Source organism: Protopterus annectens, chromosome 7.part0 (genome assembly GCF_019279795.1).
Source record: "Protopterus annectens isolate FY-2018-M chromosome 7.part0, PAN1.0, whole genome shotgun sequence".
NCBI lineage: Eukaryota > Metazoa > Chordata > Ceratodontiformes > Protopteridae > Protopterus > Protopterus annectens.
In genome coordinates this window covers 324,363,051-324,382,946 of record NC_056739.1, presented here as the reverse complement: position 1 = coordinate 324,382,946, position 19,896 = coordinate 324,363,051, and positions in this window count along the sequence as shown.

The following is a 19,896-nucleotide window of genomic DNA, read 5'->3' as shown; positions in this document are numbered from 1 at the left end:
TAACTTGTGGAAAATATTCAGTCCATACTGAGGACACAGGAACTGAACCAGCACACCTAGCAGTACATCCTTTCAAGATATTCCCACTGATGTCCCTGGTTCTTTATGGCACAAGATACAAACCATTTTTGCATAATGAAATTCATAGGATCATAGGAACTTACTAGGATATTGGCCCTGAGGCCCTTATAAGCCTAGCCAATAGTTTAGCCCATGTTTAGATAAGTCAGCACTCTAAGCTGCTGTCCAGCAGGGACACAGGTGGAATCCCAGGGGTGTATTTTCTGATTTCCATCCAGTTATCCAGGTTGCACTTTAAAAGGGATAATGAGGTGCTCTGCTTGATGTGGAGAGGGAGTCTATTCCACAGATGGGGGAGTCTCTGGGACACAAATCTGTCCTGCCAATAAGTCCTATTGATGTCACAGACCAGGTTGAGGTTGCACATATGGGTTACTCGAGTACAGCTTGACGTGCGGATATGCAGGAGTCCCATCAAGGCGGGGTCTGAGATTGCTTTGTATGCCAGAGAGAGGTCACCTCTGAAGAGTCTGCATGAAACTGAATATAGGGACAGGGACAGGGCTTTTAGCCTATCTGTGTAGGGTAGATGTTTGAGACCCTGGATTTTTCTGGTGAGAACCTCTGTGGTTTCTCCAGGTGCTTCATGTGCTTTGCAAGGTATATGCAAAAGGGGGTGTTGTACTCCAATAATTAGCCTTATAAGAGAAGAATACTGGGATATTATGACCTCCTTGTCCCTGGATGAGATAGCCTTACTTATGAGGTGGGCCATGTAGAAAACTTTCTGTACCATGGAAACAACATGGTGGTCAAAAGTCAGGTTGCTATCAACCTGAGTGCCCATATCCCTCACAACTGATTGCATGCTTAGGACATTGTTATTAATGTGATAATATGTGGGGACGTCACTCTCCCCAAAGGGGATGATGATGCATTTTTTGGCATTTGGCTTGAAGCCATGTTTCTTGCACCAGTCATTTGTTTGGGTGAAACCCTCATGGAGGATGTCCACATCACTTGGGGAATTGATGACCGTGCTCAGCTTGCAGTCATCTACAAACTTGGTCAGCTATAGCCCACTGGTTTTGGCCTGAACCTCAGAGATGTATATCCCAAATAACAGAGGCCCCAAGACCAATCCATGGGGTATACCACTCGTTATGGGTCTACTGCTTGAGGTGGATTCCCCTATTTTGACTAGGTGGGTTCTATCAGTGAGCCAGTTTGCTACCCATCTGTAACATATGGATTGATGCCTAGATGAGAGAGTTTATCTATTATGCCCAAGTGGAGAATAGTGTCGAAGGCTTTGGCCAGGTCAAGGTAGGCGGTGTGCACCATCTTGCCCTCATCCATGGCTTTGGTGACTGTCTCAAAGAGGTCGGCCAGTTTTAGCAGACATGACCTCCCCTTGACAAAGCCAAACTGTGTGGGTTTGAGTGTTTGGAGGTTGCCAGTGTCCCTGTTAATGAGGTCCATGATAATGCATTCCATGGCCTTGTAGATCAGGCTAGTTAGGCTGATGGGTCTATAATTTCCCGGATCAGTGGATGCTCCACCGTTATGTAAAGGGATGACAGTGGCTGTCCTCCTCTCAGCTGGGACAAAGCCGGTACTCAGGCTTTAGTTGAATAGGGTGCCTAATGGTGCTCCAAGTTCATGCCTGAGTTCATTTAGGATGCAACCTGGGATGTTATCGGGTCCCATGGAGGCTGTATTCTTTGCCTTTGAGAGGTCCATGATGACCTGCTCTCTAGAGATAAGGGGAGGGGCGGAGGTACTGGGGATGTCCTGATTTACTCAAGGGGGGGCAGAGGGTTAAGTTTTCACTGAATTTGTCAGGAAGTAGGTTTGCTATCTCTACAGTATTTGTGTATGTAGTGTACTTGACCACCAAATCTGAACAGATCTGGGTGCTTCCTTTGAGATTGCGGACATATGTGAAGGCGGCCTTATGATTGTCTCTAGTAGATGTGGCCAATTTTGACTCTAAGTTGGCTTTAGAGGATTCCACTAGTGCTCTTATTTGCTTGTTCAGACTAAGGAGAGATTGTTTCCAGTTGGGCACCTGCTCCTTCTTGGTCCTTGCAGCAATTTTTTTCCTTTTGTTATATAGTTTATTTATTGCAGATGTCCACCAGACAGGTTTACTCTTCCTTGCGGAGGGTGATTTTGCCCTGTCAGGTATTCTGATTCCATGCATGTATATAAGTGCTCATGTAGTACTTTGGTGCAGATTTGGACATTGGTGCCAGTTTCAACAGAGGGGGTGGGGGACGTGAAGCTGTTTATACGATCCCTCAGGAGGTTGTAATCAGCTTTGGAGAAGTTTTCTTTTTTTACCAGAGGAGGAGATGCTGACTTTAAAAGTGACCTCTTAATGGTTGAATCTTACTAGGAAGGATGATACTGTAGTAAGGGTGCTGCAGTGGTTACTCATGTTGGTTAATACCAAGTCCAGGATATTAATCACCTCCTGTGAGGGTATCAACTGGCTGTTTCAAGGCATTTGAATTGATAAAATCGAGGAATCTCTGGGCATTGCATTCTGGCATGAGTAGTTTTTCCATTCTATGGTTGGGTAGTTAAATTCACCTAGGATCAGGGTAAAGGGTTGAATCTTGATAGATTCGAAGAGGTCCAGATAGGTGGAGTGGGCATCTTGAGTAAATTTGGGGGTCTGTAGCTATAATTTGAATAGGGGTCTTCTCAATGGTTAACTGCACCTTGAGTATCTTCTGTGCGTCATACTGTTTGACCAGCCTGGAGGAGTGTGTGTGTCTTTAATATATATTGAAACTCCACCTCCTTTGACTCTGACAGGATTAGTAACCAGGTAAGGCTGGGGTGCTCTCTGCAGCTTTGACCCAGGTTTCTGTGACTGCACAAATGTCAGCATCTTCCTGGGTTAAGAATGCCTGCAATGAGTGCAGTTTCATGTTTAGACTCTTTTTTTATCCTTTAGCAGCATGACCTTTAAATTGCATTTTGTTGAAATTTTATGTTGGTTTTATCGACCTCAGGACATTTCCTAAAAAAGGCACTATGTAGAAGCATGGACTATGACAGAGTCATAACAGCACCTATTGTTGAGAGACTTGAGTACATGTGTGATATGGTGGATTCTGGCACCTGACAGACAACTAACCATGACTTGCTCCTTATCTAACCCAGTGAGAGGCACATCTGTGTGTGTCTCACAATGGAGTCTCCTATGACTAATATGTTGGGTTTACGGTTAGGACTTTGTGGTTGCGAGACACAGATGTGTGGACTATGTATGGTATGTGGTGTGGAGGGTTGTGGAGTTTGCTTGTGTTTTTACCTCTGAGGTCTCCTTTGTTTGGGTATATTTTTGTTGAGAACCTCCACATATGTGGGTGTGTGTTGTGTAGTTGTGGGTGGTGTTTGAGGTGTAGTGATTGTGTTAATAACCTTCTCAATGCAAGATATACTGGCTTGTGAGGGAGAGAGCATAGACTCTGGGTTCTTAATTTAATTGCATCTCTCACAAATTGTGTTCCTAGGTGGTAATAGTAGATGGTTGTCCTTGTACAAGAGGCAGTTGCTATACTGTCTCAGGATGCTCATGTCAACTAGGCTGACAGGAGAAACCACAGGAAATTGTCCATCCATATTTGTTAGAATCTGAGGGAGAGAGGCCAGGGAGAGCTAAGGGGAAGGCTTAAAGCCCAAGTGCTTAAACCAAAGCTAAGAGGCTTAGAATAACATAATTTAAGCAGGCTAAAAACAAGCAGTAATAAATGCAGCAGAGATGATGCAATTGAATACTTTAGAGAACAAGTAGCAGAAAAAGCAAGATGAAGTAACAGAACAGGAGGAGAAAACACAAATACTGTAAAAACAGCAGTGGAATGGGAGAAAGGAGGAACAGAAAATAATTCAAGGTTAAGAAACTTAAGGGGGTTGGCCTTCCCAAATGTTCTTTCTGTATTAAGTGGCTCTGTGCTAAGTGGCTCAGCTACTGGTGCAAAGTTTAGGATTTGTTAAGGGAATGGAGATCCACCTTTCAATATGTAGTCTTCCAGTAACAACAGTATGTCTCTGTCTAGTAGGGGAGCTAAGATTTTGAATGACAGGTTTAAGTGCTTTGTTGTCAAGCATTTTAATAAGTTAAGGGTAGGCACTTAAAAACAGAAGTGTATATTTTAGTCTCCTCACAAAGAAACAGCCAGGGTGGCTAGTAGTGCAAACAGCAATACAAAAGAAACTTTAGACAAAGGGTGTAGTAGAGAGACAAAATGGAAGTGTATTCAGGGATGGGTAAAAAGGAGCAAGGCCACATAAAATGAAAGGCAATTACCACATAAAATGAAATGAAGTTAGTTGTACTGATGCACTAAACCCTGGTAACATGCTGCCCTGGTGTTCTTGATGGACGAGAAATATCTAGATTTTGTGCAGTCACAAGGTATGGTAAACAAAGAACTGTAGGTAACATACACTCCTATGCATTTATCTGGACAAACTGGGGGAGTATGTGAAAGGAGTTGTAGATCTGTGTTAAAGGAAGGGAACAAGGTTAAACAGAGAGAGGAACATGGAGGAGAAAAGGTGCTGCTGATCATTGCAGAGACCTATCAGCAAAATTTTATTGGTACGCCATCCCCCTGGAACAATTTGTGTAGATTAACACATTCACAGAACACAAATCAGATTCATAAACTGCTCCTTGGTTGTGTAGGGCTTTTACATAACAAAACCCAGCAGCTTTCTCAGATATCAATATTCCCCAGACTATCTCTATACCAGTAGGAAATGGACTCCCCATCCACATAAAACAGAACTCATCCCTGTCCGTTTTCAAGCACAGCTTGGATATATAGATGGGGAAAGAGAAAATTTACCCCCAGACTGACTGCTGTATTATGAATGGACAAAGGCAGCTCACTAAATGTTTTATCCTATCCATCTGTCCCCTCAAATTATCTGTGCCATGATCCCAGTTATTCTCATTAAGGGGTAACATATAATTATTGACCTTGAGATGGATAAGGCCAATGTATAACCAAATAGGATAGGTTATTTTCAGCACAAAAAGCAAAACTGGCTAGGCTTAAAATGGCCTGCAAGGGCAGCTAACCTAGTACTTGCCTAGGAAATTAGGTATGGAGTAGGTATGCATATGAGTTCCCCAAACCATGTTCTGTGATTCACAAATTTGAAAATCACAGTGTGTGTAGGACAGGAATCACCCTAGGGTATGCAGGTACAAATTCATACTAGGGTAACCAGAACCCCCTGCGTATGTGGTGAGCTGCTGAGCATTGCTGAGCTGAAACCTGAGCTGCAAAAGGAGAAAACATCATGAAAGTTATGTTTCACAGAGAGATGCAAGCCTATCCCAAATCCTGGCAGCGTGTACTCCAATGGACAATTTCAAGAAGAAGCAGGAAGAGGATTGGGGAATATAGAGGCATCTTAATAGGCTGCCATGTGCTGAGAGTTGGAAAATGGCGTATGTGGTAAAACTATGCAGGGTTTTCTGCAGGCTGTGGTAGAGCCAAAAGGGTTTTCCATTAAAGAACTGGTTAATTACAGATTCATCAGCTTTACTTCCCCTACAAGTAAGATTATTGGTAGACTTCAACAAAGTTGAATGATGCAGTTCAACATTTTCTAGAAAAATAGTAACAGAATGGACTCATACAGCATGGACTTTGTAAATTTAATGTCATCCAGTGCTAAATTTGAAAAGGGTGAAGTACTGTAGTTGGACTTCACTAAGGCCTGTGATACCTATCTCTATGGGGATAGTGGGGAAACTGAAGATGAGACCAGGGCTTAATCTGATAACATATATTGGGCACTAGTTAATCAATAAAAGGCAGAAACTACTGTTCTGGGCAGATCCACTGAGCAAGAAGCCAGTGATTAGTTGTTTATACAGGATTATGTCCTGAAAACTGTTCTTTTTTTATGATGTTTATTATATTACATCAAAGTGGTACTAGAAAATGATGTCAACCTGTCTGTGGATGAGACAGAAACAGAGGATAATTATGGGGGAACCAGCCTGCGCTATTTTATGTATGTATTTAATCATTTGCTGACCTAAGAAGCCTGTTCCAGTGTAGGCCCTTTTCATCCACAGAACTATTAGACCTACTAGCTTCACATGTAGTGCTATGGAGAGTACTATCTCAGACCTTGTTAATCTGGACACTGAAAATCTTTTGACCATAGTCCCCCATCAATTCAGCTTTGTCAAGGGAAGTTCCTGCTCCTTTAACCTCATTAATATATTTTAAAAAATAGTTGAAGCAGTGGTATGTGGTTTGCAGTACATATACAACATCTGGACCTGGCCAAGGCAATTGACATTATTCCCCATGCAGACATTATTGACAGACATATAAATATGAATATAAATCCTTATGTTGTGCTATAAATAGCTAACTGATTAACCACGTAAGCTCTGTCAGACAAAGTTGTAAGTACCAGTCCTGAAAGCAAAAAAGATGCCAGTTGTGGACCATAGGGCTCAGTGTTGGACCCTTTCCTTTTTGACATGTATTTTTCAGACCTACAGGCCAGCACTCCTGGTTTATGGATATCTGTGTGCGCAGACAACTGCAAATTTGGTGGTGGTATTCAAACTTCCAACTGATTCACAATTGTTCTAACATGGGTTAGACCATGTTAATAACTGGTATCAGGTTAATGGACTCAAATTAAATGTGAAAACATGTAGCATTGTTCATTTTGGTAAATAAAACATTTTCATGTACCATACTGGTGACACACCTTCTCCATCCAGACACTGTTGTATGCAATCTAGGTACTCTTGTCCATTCAGACACTGTAGTGCGGGATCTAGGCACTCTTGTCCATTCAGACACTGTCGTGTGGGATCTAGGCACTCTTGTCCATTCAGACACTGTCGTGCGGGATCTAGGCACTCTTGTCCATTCAGACACTGTCGTGCGGGATCTAGGCACTCTTGTCCATTCAGACAGTGTCGTACGGGATCTAGGCACTCTTGTCCATTCAGACACTGTCGTGCGGGATCTAGGCACTCTTGTCCATTCAGACACTGTCATGCGGGATCTAGGCACTCTTGTCCATTCAGACACTGTCATGCGGGATCTAGGCACTCTTGTCCATTCAGACACTGTCATGCGGGATCTAGGCACTCTTGTTCATTCAGACACTGTCATGCGGGATCTAGGCACTCTTGTTCATTCAGACACTGTCATGCGGGATCTAGGCACTATTGTCCATTCAGACACTGTCATGCGGGATCTAGGCACTCTTGTCCATTCAGACACTGTCATGCGGGATCTAGGCACTCTTGTCCATTCAGACACTGTCATGCGGGATCTAGGCACTCTTGTCCAGTCATACACTGTCGTGCGGGATCTAGGCACTCTTGTCCATTCAGACACTGTCGTGCGGGATCTAGGCACTCTTGTCCATTCAGACACTGTTGTGTGGGATCTAGGCACTCTTGTCCATTCAGACACTGTCGTGCGGGATCTAGGCACTCTTGTCCATTCAGACACTGTCATGCGGGATCTAGGCACTCTTGTCCATTCAGACACTGTCATGCGGGATCTAGGCACTCTTGTCCATTCAGACACTGTGTGGGATCTAGGCACTCTTGTCCATTCAGACACTGTGTGGGATCTAGGCACTCTTGTCCATTCAGACACTGTGTGGGATCTAGGCACTCTTGTCCATTCAGACACTGTGTGGGATCTAGGCACTCTTGTCCATTCAGACACTGTCGTGCGGGATCTAGGCACTCTTGTCCATTCAGACACTGTCGTGCGGGATCTAGGCACTCTTGTCCATTCAGACACTGTCGTGCGGGATCTAGGCACTCTTGTCCATTCAGACACTGTCATGCGGGATCTAGGCACTCTTGTCCATTCAGACACTGTCATGCGGGATCTAGGCACTCTTGTCCATTCAGACACTGTGTGGGATCTAGGCACTCTTGTCCATTCAGACACTGTCGTGCGGGATCTAGGCACTCTTGTCCATTCAGACACTGTCATGCGGGATCTAGGCACTCTTGTCCATTCAGACACTGTCGTGCAGGATCTAGGCACTCTTGTTGATCATTTTTATTGTTTGACCATCATATCTCTGCAATAGTTTGGAAAACTTTCTATCTGACTCATCTAATCTCCAAAAACATTTCTATTAGATCTAAAGCAATTTTAATTCCTCTTTGCTTGTGTCTTATCAGACCCATTATTGAATATAATGCCCAATATGGCATTTCTCAAAACATATCACTCAAATGGAAGAGATATCAGATATTCCTAACTAAAAAGATCTGTGGTCTCAAAAATCATGGTCATCAGAACAGACTGCAGATACTGTTTCTGAGATTTGTCTATCCTTTTGAGACATAAAAGATCCAACCCTGTTTACCCTCCAGTTACTATAGAGAACAACTAGTTCCTCAAATACCCAGATAGAGGTACTAAACTTTCATCAACAGATAAATAAGTCATGTTGGCATGATATATTGATATCTCATTGTATCTTTCACTTTTGGAACAAACTTCCATTGCGTGTCAAGTGGAGTAGTACCCTTATTATCTTCAAAGTTAACTGAGATAATTGGATGAGCAGCCTCAAACTCCTCCTGGTTTGTTTTTTCTGCCTCTGTTTGAGGCTGTAGAGAACATTAGAATATGGTGTATTGGTTAGGCTTGTAATTGTCTGTAGACTGAGTGGATCCCCAGAATTAAACAATACGAGTAATGATGTAAAAATGTTACTTGGAGTTAAAGCTGCATGTGGGTGTCTGAAGTGTCCCACTGTAAATTTAGTAAACTTATTTTTTTGGTACCCAAGCCAAAGGGAACCATTCACTTTTGTACAGATTTTAGGCTGCTAAACTCTGTTTCTCAAATCGATATCTGCACCATGCCATGAGTAGATAAATTGATAAAGACACTGTTTACTACAGGGCATGCCATAACATTGGACCTAACAAAGATGCATGGGCAGGTGTTTGTTAGACAGGGCTAAAAACAAGGTGCCTTTTTCTATGCGAAAAGGAATTTTGTAGTTCATTCTTTTTTTAATTTCTCCAAATGTTTTGGGTTTCCAATACTGTGATGGGAATGGACGTCAGAGTACAATTAAAGTTCATATGATTAGCATTGCTTCAGTCTTTGATGTTTTACAAGTGTGCTTTTCACAGCACCAGCAATGTATCCAGAATTGCCTTGTTCTGTAGCTCATACAGGGTTACATACACTGGTAGCATATTTAAGTAGGAGTATAAATTCCTTTTTATGAGTGCCGTTGCTCCTACTGCTATTGAACTGCCTGGGCATTCTTCTTCAACATTGCCCTCATTTCTGCCTGTCAGTCCTGGCATTTTATGACTTTGTGTCTCTCAGTATGTACAGCACAATAATTATTGGCTTTAGCAATTTCAATGATTAGCACTACTTTTGTCTTTTTTCTGGGACTTCATCTAGTTGGCTTGCATCTGTTTTCTTAACCATTGCTATTGGGTGATGCTATGTGATCTGAACTTCATTGTTAATAATGCTTTGTGGGTAATGTTTCCAATGCTTCTCAGCTACTCAATGTTGTACTGTTCATGCATTCCTCAGTGCATACTTCAAAACTGTCCAGATTTTCGCAGAATGTCGAAATTCTTTACACATTTTTTTCTTTTCCTCTTAAAATTTGTAGCTTTCTGGCAAATCATTGAGGACTGACGTCTCTAAATAATGACATAAATTTGAGTTTGACTTCATATCCTTCAGAAAATGCATGCTAATAGAAACCCTGTTACTCTAATAACTTTATAAGTTTAGAAGAGTAATATTTAAAATGTGTCCCTATTTTTGGGCCTTTGTTCCTCCCCGTTATTCTGTCTTTGTCCAGATGTCTTGCTCTTAGAGGTTGAGAGGTATGTCCCAGTGTAACAGTCTTCACACATTATTTTGCCTTTCAATATACCGACCCAGAGCCATGAGTATATCAAATCCAGCAACAAGGTGTGCGACTGTTTCCCTTTCTGTTTTATAAAATATGCATTTGCCTGTTTCTCCTACTTTTTATAAAGACTTTGTAAACCAGTATGTATGTAGCCCACTATCTCAGGGCTTTTTGTCCTTTCATGTTTCGGTTTAAATTCACATCTCCTTAACCATTGTTCTAGGAGTTTTCTGTATTTGTCACCACATCTGTTGGCTTTCCAATTTTCTTTCCTTTTCTTTTGGCCCTTTTCTTTATATTCTTTATTTTGTTTTTAGCACTGATTATTGCCTATAGCTGGTTTGATTTCCAATCTTGCTCCTTTCTGAAATACTTCTGATAAATTAAGCAAAGATGTCATCTTAGATAACTTCTCTTCATGCTTTAGAGCTTTCATTATATTGGAATATGATGAGGTCAGCAAATATTTGTGTAGTCCTCTGACTGAAGACCTATACATGTAGTCAGTTTTGAGAAGGCTTATATCTCCTTTAGAGCAAGAGATATGTAATATTTTATTCACCGTTTTCTATGTACCATTTGATAAGCATGAATCATTCTTTTCTTGTCCAGCTGATTTAATGCTGTTTAGGGCCAATCACCAAATTTGTAAGTTATTACAGGAAGAGCCAGTTGATTTATAGCCTGGTCTTTATTCCTAGATGTCAAAGCAATTGTCAATATTAGCTTTAGTCTTCTGAAGTATTCCATACCAGCCTTTGTTCTGCCAAGCCTTCATCTATTCCCAAATATTTACACACTCCCTCCTGTTTATGTTGTTTTATATTATAATCCTCTCCCCACTCCCCAGCTGATATTTTCTTGGCGCTTCAGCTTTCTCAGCTAATGAACTATACAGTTTTAAATCATCCACAAACAGTAGATGAGATATCTTTCCACGAGGTTGGTTTATACAGTTTTAAATCATCCACAAACAGTAGACAACATCTCTTTCCACAAGGTTGGTTTATACAGTTTTAAATCGTCCACAAACAGTAGACGAGATATCTTTCCACAAGGTTGGTTTCTGGAACTTAGGCTGTAAGCATAATCTAGTTGATTACATAAACGGCAAGATAAAACAGCAGTGCTGACAAAAAATGACCCTGTAATATTCCTCTTTGACCTTTTATCCCTAGGATAGTAATTTGCCCTATTTCATGGTTCATTTGCAAAGTGGTTTGGGACTGTTTTGTGGTTACTGCAATGTACTTGATCAATGCAGGTGTATTTTATACACCTGCGAACATTCCATTATTCATGAATGTGTAATGCTGTCGAATGCTTTTTTGTAATCTACCCATGCCATACTTGGATTCCTCTCCTTTTCGCAGCTCTTTATTATGACTTTGTTTAACAATAGGTGAGCCTTTATTCTATATGACTTAGGAATGGTTCTCCCTTTTTAATTTCTCCAAGTCTTTTGTGTTTCTAATACCATGATGGGAATGGACTCCATTCCTAAGTCAGTGTATAATTAGAGTTTACGAAATTAGATATTGTTTCTCCAGTAGTTGGTGGACAGGCTTCTTTGTCCAAATAACTGTTACTGGTGTGTGCCTAAATTGCGTTTATTTTGTCAGGGTATGGCATCTCATCTACTTAGATGTCCTGTGGAGTTAATTGGAACTGGATAGAGAGCAGACAGTAAGGCAGTATATTGATAGCATTTCTGCCAAAGGAGTTGACATTCTGAATTTTGGTACTCAGAACCAAAAATCTAAAAATTGGTAGGCACTCAAAGATTACAACAATTTTAGCATTAATTATAGAATTAAGACACTATAGGCTACCCTGCCTTTTGCATAGGTGGTTTGTACAGTGCTTTGTCCACCAAAAATGCTTTTGAACTTTTCAGTCTGAATGCCATCTTGGTGAGGTTGAATTTGCCCAAACTGTGTTTTGAAGCTGTAACTATGATTAAACTGTTTAAAGTGGCTATGGAATGATTTTGTTGGTCGAGACAAGGTTGTGAAGTATAGATTTTTAAGATATGAAAAACTTCCATTAGAAAGACTCACACACACTCACACTTGATTGGCCATAAGTGTGAGGTGTGTGTGAGTGTGAGGTGTGGAAGAACTACGGCAGCAGGGCTAGCCACCCTGCGGTGTAATCCTTGGCTCTAAATGATTGTCATTGGTAAAGTGATACCCTAACCCCATGTGCAACAAATGAGGAAAAAAGGGTTATGGATGGATGGAGAAAGATTAGACAATTTGAAAGGTGCAGTACCATATAGTAAAGCAGGAGGGAGGTAGCAATATGACATGCATTAGGAAGCAGTTTATTGATTAAAAGGATTTATGGTGTAGATCATTGAAAAATACTTTCTTAACTCCCCAGTCATGTTTACCCTTAAGTAAACTACTTAACTTGCTGCCATATCAGTGTCCACCTTACCTCTGCATAACAAGGGATACAAAATATTATGTCTTGCCTAGTCCGTATACTTCACTGGTACCCATACTGCTGCTGAATGCATCACCAGTGCAGATACCTTCTGATGCCTAGCTGCCTGTATTTGGCTTCTTTTTTCCTTACCTAACCAATATTTCATGTACACTTTTCTCTATGTGCTCCAACCAGTGCTTGCTATATCACACAAAATTAAACTACAAGCTATAGTTCTTTCTCTTTTACTGCACCTAGCCATAGGTCTGGACCTTAATATATTTTAGAACTATCTAGAAAAGTATTCTGGACCCATTTCTTGCTATAGGGACATCCTGAGCATATCAGTAAAGTTAGTAGATATTATTGCAGTCACATAAATGGCAAACAATCCCCGTCAGTGGAAGAGAACATTTGACATAGTGCATAAGTTGCTAGTTCTTAAGAAGCAGTGTGCACTTCAGGGAGAATGGCTATATATGTACATTGAAGTATAAGTGAGTACCTTTTCTGGACACTGGTATAATATGTAAAATATTGCTGGCTCTTAAACTTACAAAGATGGGCTATGGTTCACATTGAAGAATAGCGCTTTTGCTTTTGAAAGTTAAAGTAATTTGGTTCACTGTTGTAAATGCTGTGTTTCCATCTGTGATACAAGGAACCTAGACCATAGCTGGGCTAGCAGTGGAGGGCAGAGATGGAAAGAGCATGTAAGCAGCTTCCCTTTCATGATAGGTGGTATAAAAATGGACTGAATTGTTTCGGATCTTTTCTAAGGGCTAGAAATCCTTACCACCACCACTGGGACGGGATATGTGTTTGCATGTGCCACCACCCCAAATAGGTGCAAATGTACAAACCATGTTCTTGTGTGTCTGATGTCTTGTCTCCACCATTCCCTAAATGCAGCAGTTTGTGTCACATGATAAGTTCATAGCTTCAGAGGTTCGTAGGATGATACTAGGCTATTGGCCCAGAGGCCCTTATAAGCCTAGCCAAGAATTTCACCCATGTTCCCTCAAAGTCAGCACCTGTTTCCCCTGTCCAGCAGGAACACAGGTGGGATCCCAGGGGTGTATTTTCTGTTTCCCATCCAGTCATCCAAGTTCCTCTTAAAGAGGGCTAGAGAGGTACTCTGGTTGACATGGAGAGGGAGTCTATTCCACAGATGGTGGAGTCTTTGGGACACAAATCTATCCTGCCAACAAGTTCTGTTAATGTCACAGACCAGGTTAAGGCCTTGCATGTTGGCTGCGCGAGTGCCGTTTGACTTACGGATATGCAGCAACGCTATCAAGGCTGGGTCTGATATGGCCTTGTATGCCAGACCTTGGTCACCTCTGAGCAGTCTGTATGAAAATGAGTAGAGGGACAGGGCTTTTAGCCTATCTGTATAGGACAGGTGTTTGAGGCTCTGGATTTTCCTAGTCAGGAACCTTTGTAGTCTCTGTAGCTGCTGTATGTGCTTGGAAAAGTACATGCCGAATGGGTCTGATAAGGGAGGAGTACATGCCGAATGGATCTGATAAGGGAGGAGTACAGGAAGGAGTACAGGATGCACATCACTGGCTGTTTCCTGAAGGCTGGAGATGATCTTCAGTGTCAATTCCTGCATGCAATGATGCTGAACAGAGGTGCACACTTGCTTTGGAGGAGACATTAATGAAAACATACATCTGCCAAAAGTGGTGAGTTGTATGTAGGTTTTTCAGTTTTACTTCCCTCAGAAATCACTAACAGGTACTCTAGAGTGCTAGGTTCCTTGGCTATCCTCTGGAATCTGACCTCTTGATCCCATGTTTTCCTGGAAAGCCTTTTGATACTCTGCTTAATAAACCCGGACCACCAATGGTGCATCTAGGCATCTTTTTTCTAAGTCAGAGACTCAGTTTTAGTTTGTTAGCTAACCTGTTTTCCAGTATGATGAAATAGCTGGGATAATTTATAATTTATGAAGGTTATAAAAGAAAAAAAGGAATGCCCAAGAAATGATGTCCGACAATGCATAAACACAGCAGTTAATTACTGGTAGTTTCTTGGTAAAGAGAAGGAATCCTTGCCCTTGTTAGGATGTGAAAGTTTAAATCCATTTGGAAGCTAGTCAGTGTAATAGCCTATACCATTACCTGAATATTCCAATATGCTGGATGCAGGAAAATGGACTAATGCAGAACTGCTGGAAATGTGTAGTATACATTGTAGATCAGCTACAAAATTACAGCTAACTTAGCAGAGCATAGTAAATTGCCAGTACAAAACTTGATGGATGGGGTGAATTTTAGTTACAAGGAAAGATACAGTCCTCATGATGTCATACCACTGTGATGTCCTCATGATGTCATACCACAGCGATGTGATGCTGAGGATTATAGGAATGATGATGTCTAAATTTTTTTTCCCCATAACTTGCCACTGATTCCAAGCTCCTTTGTCTACTTTTCCATACTCCACCGATTTTCAGTATTTTGTTTAGTGGAGGCAATATCCACAAGTGACATTGCTTTACTGGATTTCTACCATTTAAGAAATGAGTCTATAAGCTACTTTGGCAAGGGTTACCCCTTGCTGGGAAGGGGAGAAAGTGTAGGCTGGCCCTATTGTGTTGTTTTTCTTTTCTCCTTTAAGCTTATGGTGATGTATTCCTTTGGGAGTTGGTGTGCAGTAATGTATTAAGCATTTATGTAAACACACCAACTCCAGATATGACATCATTTGACTTACCAATTAGAAGAAAATGCCTTACAGTGCTGTATCACTCCCCAGGCTGCCTGAGAGTGCCACTGAATTGGGGGTCTTCCCCTCTTATCTAAGGTCGGCAAACTTGCTACTGGTGGCTTGATCCTACCACCCCAGTTGGCCTTCTAGTCTCCCACATCACATATGGTTTCCAGGTCATCAGTGGCATAGGTTCACACCTTGAAACTAGGCCTGTGAGTTGACTACATCTAGGTAATGTTATTCCATGACTGAAACAGGAAAAGTGAGTATGGCCATTCATTTGTTCATTGTGTGATACACGTTTGTCCATTTCATGTCCATTAGGGAGCTAAAGCCTATCTGTGCACACAGTCAAAGACTGAGAAACTATTTCTTAACAAGACACCGGCACACTGCATGGTGCATATGCACAGTCATTCACTCCTACAGGTGATACAGAGGATGCCAGTTCACCTAGGCCGTGTTTTTGAGATGAGAGTGGAAACCAGACTACCCAAGCACAGGGCAAACCAAATGCTGAGCAGTAGCAATGCTATCCACTGCATCACTTACCAACCACTACAAAATACAAATATGTGCACAAGCATCTTGCAGGAAATTAAAAAAAAATGCATGCAATAAAGAGTATAGAATTACAAAGAAAATCTATCTTAAATTATATATAAACGCTGTTTTTCTCCTGAGCATATGTTCTTTAAGAAACTACCGTCAATTGGAATTCATGTAATTGGTTAAATCTCTGCATCTGTACTGTAGCTTCACAAAAATATGTACATTCATAAAGATGACTGATGCAAAACATGCTTTGCATCAAATTATACTTATTGTACTGCCTGTATTATAACTGTTTAAACATGCTGCTGAATGCACTGATTTTGTTTTATTCACCTGATTCTATTGTTCCTGTAAACCTTCCTGGTATGTCATTTTTAAGTGATAGTTTTGCAGTAAGAACAATTAAATTGTGACTTTAAAAGTTTATTATAATTGCTTTTCCTGTAAAACTGTATGTTATGTATTTTTTACATCTTTTTAACCATCTTTCTTCCTGAACATCTGTCTGGAAAGTAATTTTTAAATGTTGCACAGTGGTGCAGCAGATAGCATTGTCACCTCACAGCAAGAGGTTCCCTGGTTTGATTCTCGTCTGGAGCACCTTCTGTGCAGAATCTGCATGTCCTCCCTGTGTTCGCCTAGGTTTTCTCTGGGTGCTCTGCTTTCCTTCTACATTCCAAAGACACGCAGTAGGTGGAGTGGACACTGTAAATTGGCCATAGGAGTGAGTGTGTGTGTGTGTGTGTGTGTGTGTGTGTGTGTGTGTGTGCAAGTGTGTGGTACAGAAGAACAGACACAGCAGGGCTAGCCATCCAGTGATGTGAAACCTGGCACTAGATGATTGTCACTGTTCAGGTAACACCCATACCCCATGTGCAAAAATGGAAAAAGGGGTTGTGGGTGAATGGATGGATGCAGTAATTGTTCTTCCTGTCTTTCTTAGTAAATGAATTCTGGAAAACTAAATAAAATACAAGAACAAAAAATAAATATATGTATATGTATGTGTATGTATGTATGTATGTGTATATATATATATATATATATATATATATATATATATATATATATATATATATATATATATATATATATATATATATATATATATATATATATATACACCCAGGATTATGTGCAATGCAAATAACTTATGATAGCCATACATATTTATATATATTCTCTATGAACCTAATTTAAACCCCCCCCCCCTTGACTATAATATTAACATTTTCTGCCCTATTTAGCTCCTTCCTTGACTTTCATTTCTTTCAGTTTCTAAACATCACATCATCTGTTATCTATTTGACAAACCTAAAAATACATCTCTTCAAATGCTCAGTGATCATCTACTAAAAGTATAAGTACTATAAGTATATTTTATGCTATAATAGTTGCCTTAATTTCATATGAATGTAGTCTAATTAGCAAATGTTTCAACTCTCAAAAGCATATGCAGAGTCACAGCAGAAAACGAACCAATAAATGTGACCACAATAAAGTGAAGTAATCCACACAGTCAACGATCCTTAGGAATACGTATTTATTCAAAGAGACGTGAGCGCTTTCACCTTTCGGTTTCCTCAGACGTTACAAAATACACCATTCACATAACATTTAAGTAATGCTTGAATACATCTCATTGGTGTTAAAAATCACATGTCATGTCTTACTAATAAGGCATAGTACTGGCATTTCCTTCTCTATACCTTCTCCATTTAAGGCATGTTTTTCAAGTAATATGCATACATAATATAAAAAGTTTAAAACATACTATAAAATGCTAACTGTGGCAATCAAATGTATAGCGCAGATAGCAGAATGTACAGGATGTGTAACGAAACACATTTCTCATGACATAGAGGATACGGGAACCTAAAAAATCAGGGTGCTTAATACCAAAACACTCTATAACTTCCCTCTATCTAAAAAATAAAATAAAAATGGTGAAGGGTAGTGTGCATGTGGTATCTACGGCCCCTAATAAACATGGATCATAAAAACACGAAATACTAAATGAACACTAAACCCTTTTATTAACCAAAAACTAGACCAATTTCATTTAAGGAAACAACGGCTCTTACAGACGTTAGGGAACTGGATAAGTGCCCTATATTTGTATAAGAACTGATAATGGGAAAACCTCTAGTTCTTGGGTTTAAAACAGACGTTAGGGAACTGGATAAGTGCCCTATATTTGGATAAGAACTGATAAAGGAAAAACCTCTAGTTCTTGGGTTTAAAACAACGTCTTTTCTTTAGTATAGGTTTAAGGTTAACTTTTTCATTTAAACCTGGGGTGACATCTGCCTTGCATCTAACTATCCACCTTAACTCACATTCTAATGTGTGGTTGATTAAATCACCACCTCTTGAGCTAGGAAAAATCTGTTGAATAACACTGTATAAAAAACTATGTGATGGACCCTTGATCTTAACATGCTTGGCTAAAGAATTGACATCGTTCCCTATCCTTATGTGATACTGGTGCTCTCTGATTCTCTCACGTAGTGCCCTATTGGTCTTGCCGATGTAAAATGAATCGCATGCAGTGCATCTAGCTAAATATACAACATTACTGCTCATGCAATCCGTACCAGTATCAAACCTATACTCAAAACCATTGTGTGGATTTACAAAGCTGACCCTATTATCAATCCAACAGCACTGGTTGCATCTGCCACATGCAACCGTATTAAAGCCGTATTCACGCCTTACATGAGGCGAAATGTTTTTATAGCATAATAGATTCCTCAAATTGGGTTTATTTCTGTATGTAATAAGAGGGGATGGTCCTACTACATCACTAATATCCTTATCAAGGCCTAAAACATCCCAATGTTTATTCATTAATCCTTTCAAATAAAAAGCATCACTACTAAAAGCTGTAACTGCTCTCACATAGTCAGGCTTAACAGGCGTTGTAACCCTTGTGTCAACAGTCTGTTCCGCAAAATACGGTCTTGCTAAAGTCTCACGCAACAAACATATCTCATCTACTGTTTGGTTGAATTTGGACGGTTCATATCCTCTCTCCAAAAACATATGTCTTAATCTCTCAATTTCTTCACCAAAACCAACGGCGCTCGGATTTAGTCTAGAAGCACGCATCAACTGCCCTTTCATGACATTGCTGAACACATAACGTGGGTGCATGCTGTACCTATGCAAAAAAGTGTTCCTGTAGCATAGCTTACGATGTATTGAGGTGTTAAGGAGACCAGAAGAGAGTCTCTCTATATTAACATCTAGGAAGGAAATGCTTTCACAAGAGGAAGCATGAGTAAACTTCAAATAACTCGTTGAAGCATTTATTTCAGTAATAAAACAGTCCAATCCCTCAATGCTACCATGCCAGATCATAAAAAGATCATCTACAAAGCGCTTGTAAAAACCCACGCTGTTGTTAAAAAAGGTAGACTTAAACAAAAAGGTATCCTCCCACTGTGCCATAATTATATTAGCATAGCTATTGGCACAGGGGGTTCCCATTCACGCTACCATCCCTTTGGGAAAACACAGAATCACCAAACATGAATACATTGTTGGATAGTATTGTTTCCATAAATAGCGAAATCAACTCAACCATCCTAACAGGAAGAGTGGACTTACACATCAAAAACTCTTGGAAATTTATTACTCCCGTATCATTCGGTATAGTGGTAAACAAATTGACCACATCCAAGGTTACTAGTAAGTAATGGGCATGATCATCCAAGCTCTGAGTATATTCATATAGTTGAAGCAAAAATTGCTTACTATCCTTGAGAATGTGTGTGGTAGCATTAACAACAGGTCTAGTGTAGTATTCTACAAAGTTGGACATGGGTTCTGTGAGCCACCCTTGCCCAGCTACAATTGGCCTCATAGGTGGAGCCAACACAGATTTATGGACCTTGGGGAGCCCTTGAATTATCGGAATCCGAGGGTTTATAACCTTCAAATACGAGTGTAACTCACAGGTAATGTCATCAGACCTTAAAAGGTCATCCAACAATTTATGGATTTGAAAAACTTTCTCAACAACTAAATCCATCTGTATCTCCTCATAAAACCTGTTCTCATTCAACAAGTTCATCATACTCTCTTTATACCATTCAAAATCCATCACCACTATAGGCCCTCCCTTGTCCGCGGGCCTAATCATAATCGTATTATCAGACTTCAATGTTGCTAATGCTAACCTTTGATTGTAATTCAGATTCCGCTTACTTCTGTTATACA